The sequence below is a fragment of the Octopus sinensis genome, linkage group LG10, assembly GCF_006345805.1.
Source record: "Octopus sinensis linkage group LG10, ASM634580v1, whole genome shotgun sequence".
In the NCBI taxonomy this organism is placed as follows: domain Eukaryota; kingdom Metazoa; phylum Mollusca; class Cephalopoda; order Octopoda; family Octopodidae; genus Octopus; species Octopus sinensis.
The window spans coordinates 11605871-11611919 of NC_043006.1; the positions used below are offsets into that span (position 1 = coordinate 11605871).

The following is a 6049-nucleotide window of genomic DNA, read 5'->3' on the forward strand; positions in this document are numbered from 1 at the left end:
TCACTTAGTGTGGCGTCATTTGAAGGCTAAAACAAGCGCATTGTGACCAGCGACGTGTAGCAACATCTCAAAGCCCGGGCGGTCACGATATATTCCTTATGCAGAGTCTGAGCACCGCTTGTACCTACACCTTAGATCCATCAAGGTGTCTGCAGTGGCTTTTTAAATCAGACCATGTATTGAAAAGACACCCACATAGATTGCATATCCGATTCGGACCACCAAAATCTGCAGATAATTCTGATCTTTGTGGATCTTAAAATGTCTTTTGAAGCCTCTGTTAGATTTGCAGACCTTACGGCATTGAAATGTGTGTTCAGATATATCGGGTGAATAGTGGGTGGAGGCTCCTTTTTTTCATGGGTCTGCAAATGAGATATGAGCCTAGCAAAAGAATAGCTTGTTCAGTCACAAACTGTTCACACAAAAAGGTCACTCAGATTCACCTTCTCGATCACAACATTCTTCTTTAAACACAGAGCTAGCTAGCTTTAAACACAGGGCTGGCTAGCTATATATATATATATATATATATATATATATATATATATATATATATATATAGGACGAATTTAAGTTTATCCAAACAAGAAGCACAAAAAACACAACAACGCGAGGACGTGGAACAATAAAGTATTATTGGACACTCAGGAAAGAAGGAGGGTCTAACGTTTCGAGCGGAGCTCTTCGTCGGAAACATAGGAGAAGGAAAGATCCAGAGAAGGGAAGACAGAGGGAAAAAAAAAAAAAAAAAATATATATATATATATATATATGCCCTGAAACTAGTATGCAGATGCCTGACCAGCAAGAGGAAGAGGCTGACCTCCCCTGTTCGAAGGGGTTATAATGGACACAGGTTCGTGTGTCACATAGCTAGCTAGATGGCCTCTTGGAGCTAATCAACGGCAGCATTCGTCCTATATTTCTGGACTGCCATATTAGCTTGGCGATAACTATTAATATCCAGTACCGCTACCTTAGTCTCCTTTAGAGAGACTTAGAAATATTAATATTTCTCTCTCTCTCTCTGTATATATATATAGCCGCCAAAAAATAAATAAATAAAATAAATAATCATATTTTAAAAAATCCCTTCATTCAGGGGTCTATCTAAATTTCAAAAGTCGTGACTTATGCTTCTGCTCGTTTAAGCGCTGATATATCTTAGTAAACTGGTCGATTGCACCGTAAAAATAAACAGTGGCTCTTTCATATAAGATATGCCACACCCAACTTCGAAATATACAAACCCATACACACACTCCACCTTTCTTTGCACCTCTATTCCAACCCGCATTTATCCGTCCCAAATTTTCCTTGCAAGCAAAATATCCTGTAAATAGAGTGAACTTGTTTTGTTCTAATCTAAGGGACATAACTTTGATGAACTAAATATTCTTTTCCTTGGATTTCATCTGATTTCTTTTATGAATTTCTTTCCGATATTTTATAACAATCCTTAGACTCAGAAACACGGGTTCAGGGATCCAGTGACAGGAGCCACGCCGTACTGTTTCTTCCAGCCATTTCTTATGATTACCGGAGTTGGTCCTTGACCTCTGATATTGCCTATTTCTTTACTACCCACAAGGGGCTAAATACAGAGGGGACAAACAAGGACAGACAAACGGATTAAGTCGATTATATCGACCCCAGTACGTACCTGGTACTTATTTAATCGACCCCGAAAGGATGAAAGGCAAAGTCGACCCTAGCGGCATTTGAACTCAGAACGTAGCAGCAGACGAAATACCTATTTCTTTACTACCCACAAAGAGCTAAACACAGAGGGGACAAACAAGGACAGACAAAAGGATGAAGTCGATTATATCGACCCCAGTACGTAACTGGTACTTATTTAATCGACCCCGAAAGGATGAAAGGCAAAGTCGACCTCGGCGGAATTTGAACTCAGAACGTAGCGACAGACGAAATGCCGCTAAGCAATTCGCCCGGCCTGCTAACGATTCTGCCAGCTCGCCGCCTCTGATATTACCTATTTGGTGGTTTGACTATCATGAGTCTCTCTTTTATTTTTTTTATCTTTTTCTTCTTGCCATCATTAAAATAATAATGAAAAAAATAATGAAATTATTGCATACAGTGCTCAGGTGCACCACAACTAAAAATTTAATAGATCACACTTCAAAAATTATATCGTGGCAGCGGTGGGATTCGAACCCACGCCTCTGAAGAGACTGGTGCCTAAAACCAGCGCCTTAGACCACTCGGCCACGCTACCACGGTTAGACTGCGGCCATGCTGGTGCACCGCCCTGAAGAATTTTCAGTCGAATGAATCGATCTCAGCACTTTTTTTTAAGCCTGGTACTTATTCTATCGGTTTCTTTTGCCGGACCGCTAAGTTACAAGGAGGTAAACATACCAACACTCCAACACTGATTGTCAAATGGTGGTGGATAAACAATGACACGTGTATGTGTGTGCGTGTGTGTGTGTGTGTGTGTGCGTGTACTCATATATACGTTATAAGGACAGGTGTGGTTGGGTCGTAAGAAGCTTGCTTCCCAACCATATGGTTCTGAGTTCAGTTCCTCTGCGTGGCACTTTGGGCTGTTTTCTGCTACAGCCTCAGGCTGACCAAAGCCTTGTGAGTGGACGGAAATTGAAAGAAGCCCGTCATATATATATATATAATATATATATATATATATATATATATATATATATATATCAAACTAAAATCATTGAACAAGCAAATACAAAGTCTTTTGGGCTATCCGTGCATGAATACCCAAGTGGGAAAGCAAACAACACCGTACGGGCCTGGTGCGTGATGGCTATCTTTGCGTTTATATATATATATATTTTTCCCCCTGACGAAGGAGGTATTATCTGAATGCACCCTAGTGCTTTAAACATAATACACCCCTGAAATGGCCATAGGGATAAGTAAAAATGATTTCCTTCTTATATATAAGGCTTATTTTACCTGATTAAGATTTCTAAACGATGAACATTATTTTACTTTATTTACACGATATATATATATATATATTATATTTTTTATATGCTCCTATATGTATATATATTTATATATGTTTTATATATTTTTATATGCCTATATTTTTATATACCTATATATTTTTATATATTACTTATATTATATTTTACTTTCTAAGTTCTTTTATAAATGTATTCTCTTTGAATCGCTAGAATATTAATTCTAGGTTTTAATGATAAGAATTTTTCTCGCACCATACCATATTATTATTATTACGTGCTGTACATATGAATTTTGTTCCATCTTGCGGGTTATATGTTTATTCTATAATTAAATGTTCGAATTATGAAATGACATGCGGTTGACTTTGTATTTGCTTGTTCAATGATTTTAGTTTGATATTTTTGTCTCTTCCAATAGAGCACTTCTATTGCAGTCCTATTAAACCTTTTTTTGTTCCTGACAAGAAACAATTATTGTATCGATATATATATATATATTTTTTTTTTTTTTCTTTAAGTATTAGAAATGGCTAAAAAAATTTTTTTGGGCTGCTATTTCTAATGAGTTCAGTATGTGGCAAAGTAATTTATTTTACTAAGCCCTTTATAAAATGTAATATTTTGAATTCGCCTTAAATGGTCCCTTTACATACTGAATACTTGGTGAAATTGATTAATAATTAATTAATTTTACCCTCAATTGTTGAAATTATATATATATATATATATATATATATATATATATATATATATATATATATACATACATACTTGTGTGTGTGTGTGAGAGAGAGAGAGAGAGAGAGAAAGAGAGAGAGAGAGAGAGTGAGGGTGAATGAGAGAGAGAGAGGTAGAAGACAACAATCAAGTGAATACAAAAACAAGAATATCAGTCGTTGAACGTTTCATCTCAATATCGACCTCAACATAACTATACAAAGTTGTCTCCCGTATCTTCGATTTCTTTTTTTTCTTTCTTTCTAGCTTTCTCACACATCTATTTCTAACTAGCAGTATCGTCCGGCGTTGCTCGGGTTTGTAAGGGAAATAACTATATAAGCATTTTTAGAGAGTTATAGCAAAAAAAAAGCAAAAAATGCATTAAAAATGGAAAAAAAAATGATGGTAAATTTCTTTACATATCGTTGACTCATCGTAGACATTTTTAGAGAGTTATTTCCCTTATATAATAGCAAAAAAATGCATTAAAAATGGAAAAAAATGATGGTAAATTTTTTTTAAATCGTTGACTCATCGTAGACATTTTTAGAGAGTTACTTCCCTTATATAATAGCGAAAAAAATGCACTAAAATGGAAAAATGATGGTAATTTTTTTTTTTAATCGTTGACTCAACGTAGACGCGCGCTAATACCCAGAAGGGCTCGATATGAATCACGACTATAAGATACCCGGTTTTGGTTAAACTGCACCGCAAAATGTGGGAGTAGTTAGGAATCTAAATCGTAGGAGACAGACACACAACTTCTCTTTTATATATAAAGATGTATCCTGCATGAAATAACTTTTTCTTGTTTCACTCATTGGATGGCCACCGTTGGCTCATGATTGATTTTTACGTAAAATATGTAATCTTTCGTTTTTGGATTTGGTTTGCAAGATTCTTTATATGAGTTCGTGTGTTGAAGCATATTCTGTTATGTCTGGGGAGAGTCATTTTCTTTTTCTGCCTTATAATCTAACACACTCACCAGTAAAATTTCCACTTTTTTCTTATTTTTATTCTCCTAAAATTTTCGTTGTGTCTTGCAACCTTTTCAATAGTTTTGGTCAAGACTAGGATCTTTTCGGTTTGAACGGCAGTTTTTTCTAGCGGTGTCATATGAAATTGTCACCCATAATTATGACCCTAGTATCGATCTATTGCATTTCAATCTGTTTTAGGGTTAGAGTTAAGGTGGCGGTAAAGGGTATCTTTTTTCTTCAGAAATGTAAATAAACCCAATCTGTTTCTGAAACGAGGGGCATATTCATACGGCAAAGAATGTTTTTTTTTTTTTTTTTTACCTCAATAGACGTCATTGATTGGTTGAAATTGCAGAAATTGAAGAAAAAACAACAACAAATATCTTACAAACTATAGAATTTTCTCAAGAAAGCCAAGAGAAAGATATGTTTTATAAACACATTCTACCAGTATACGAAGTTTAAAAGTGTTTAGTTACGTGGAAATTATGTTAAAAACTGCCGTTCAAACCGAAAAGATCCCAAATTGATATCTATTATTCTTGTTTAGTCATATGCTGGTCTTGATTGAGCAGATTTATGATTTAAGCCGTTCCTTTTTCTTTCCCTTTACAATAAAGCCAAGAGAAAAAGATGTCTTATAAACACATTCTACCAGTATACGAAGTTTAAAAGCGGAAATTATTTAAAAAGGCGATCTTTCGTCTCTAGTAGACCTTTCCGTCGATTTCCGTAAAAAAATATTTTTCTTTTACATATGGGCTTGCGGGAACTTTTGAAGTAATATACATACATATACACATACACCGAGTAAAAAATTTCAGTTATCTCTTTCTTTCACACATTACTCTGTCTCTTCACACACACTAACAGAAGCACTTCACTTACACAACATACTGTCTGTCTCCCACACCCCATCAAACACACACACACACACACACACACACACATGTACATCAATGCTTCCCCTGGACGGTAACTTCAAAAGAACTTCCCTCGTCATACAATCGCTTTCTCTTAGTCTCTTTCGCTCTCATTACTTCAAAAGTTCCCGCAAGCCCATATGTAAAAAAAAAAAAAAATTTTTACGGAAATCGACGGAAAGGTCTACTGGAGACGAAAGATTGCCCACATTATAAGGCACAAAAAGAAAATTACTCTCCTCCTCAGACACAACAGAATATGTAATCTTTTTTTTGTTGCTGAGCGTTTTCAGGAACGGTAATTCATATACCGGACGAGCTGGCGAGCTGGCAGAAACGTTAGCAACGCCGGCCGAAATGCGTAGCAGTATTTCGTCTGTCGCTACGTTCTGAGTTCAAATTCCGCCGAGGTCGACTTTGCCTTTCATCCTTTCGAGGTCGATAAATTAAG

General features: G+C 35.9%; 1 protein-coding gene and 1 non-coding gene across 2 annotated transcripts in view; both read right to left on the minus strand.

Moving 5' to 3' along the window:
* LOC118765006 overlaps positions 1–6049 on the minus strand; it is a 105760-nt gene that overhangs the window by 33429 nt on the left and 66282 nt on the right. The gene's annotated exons all lie outside the window — the stretch shown is intronic.
* Positions 2164–2245, minus strand: Trnal-uag. The gene has a single exon. It is a non-coding gene; the product is annotated as a tRNA-Leu (tRNA).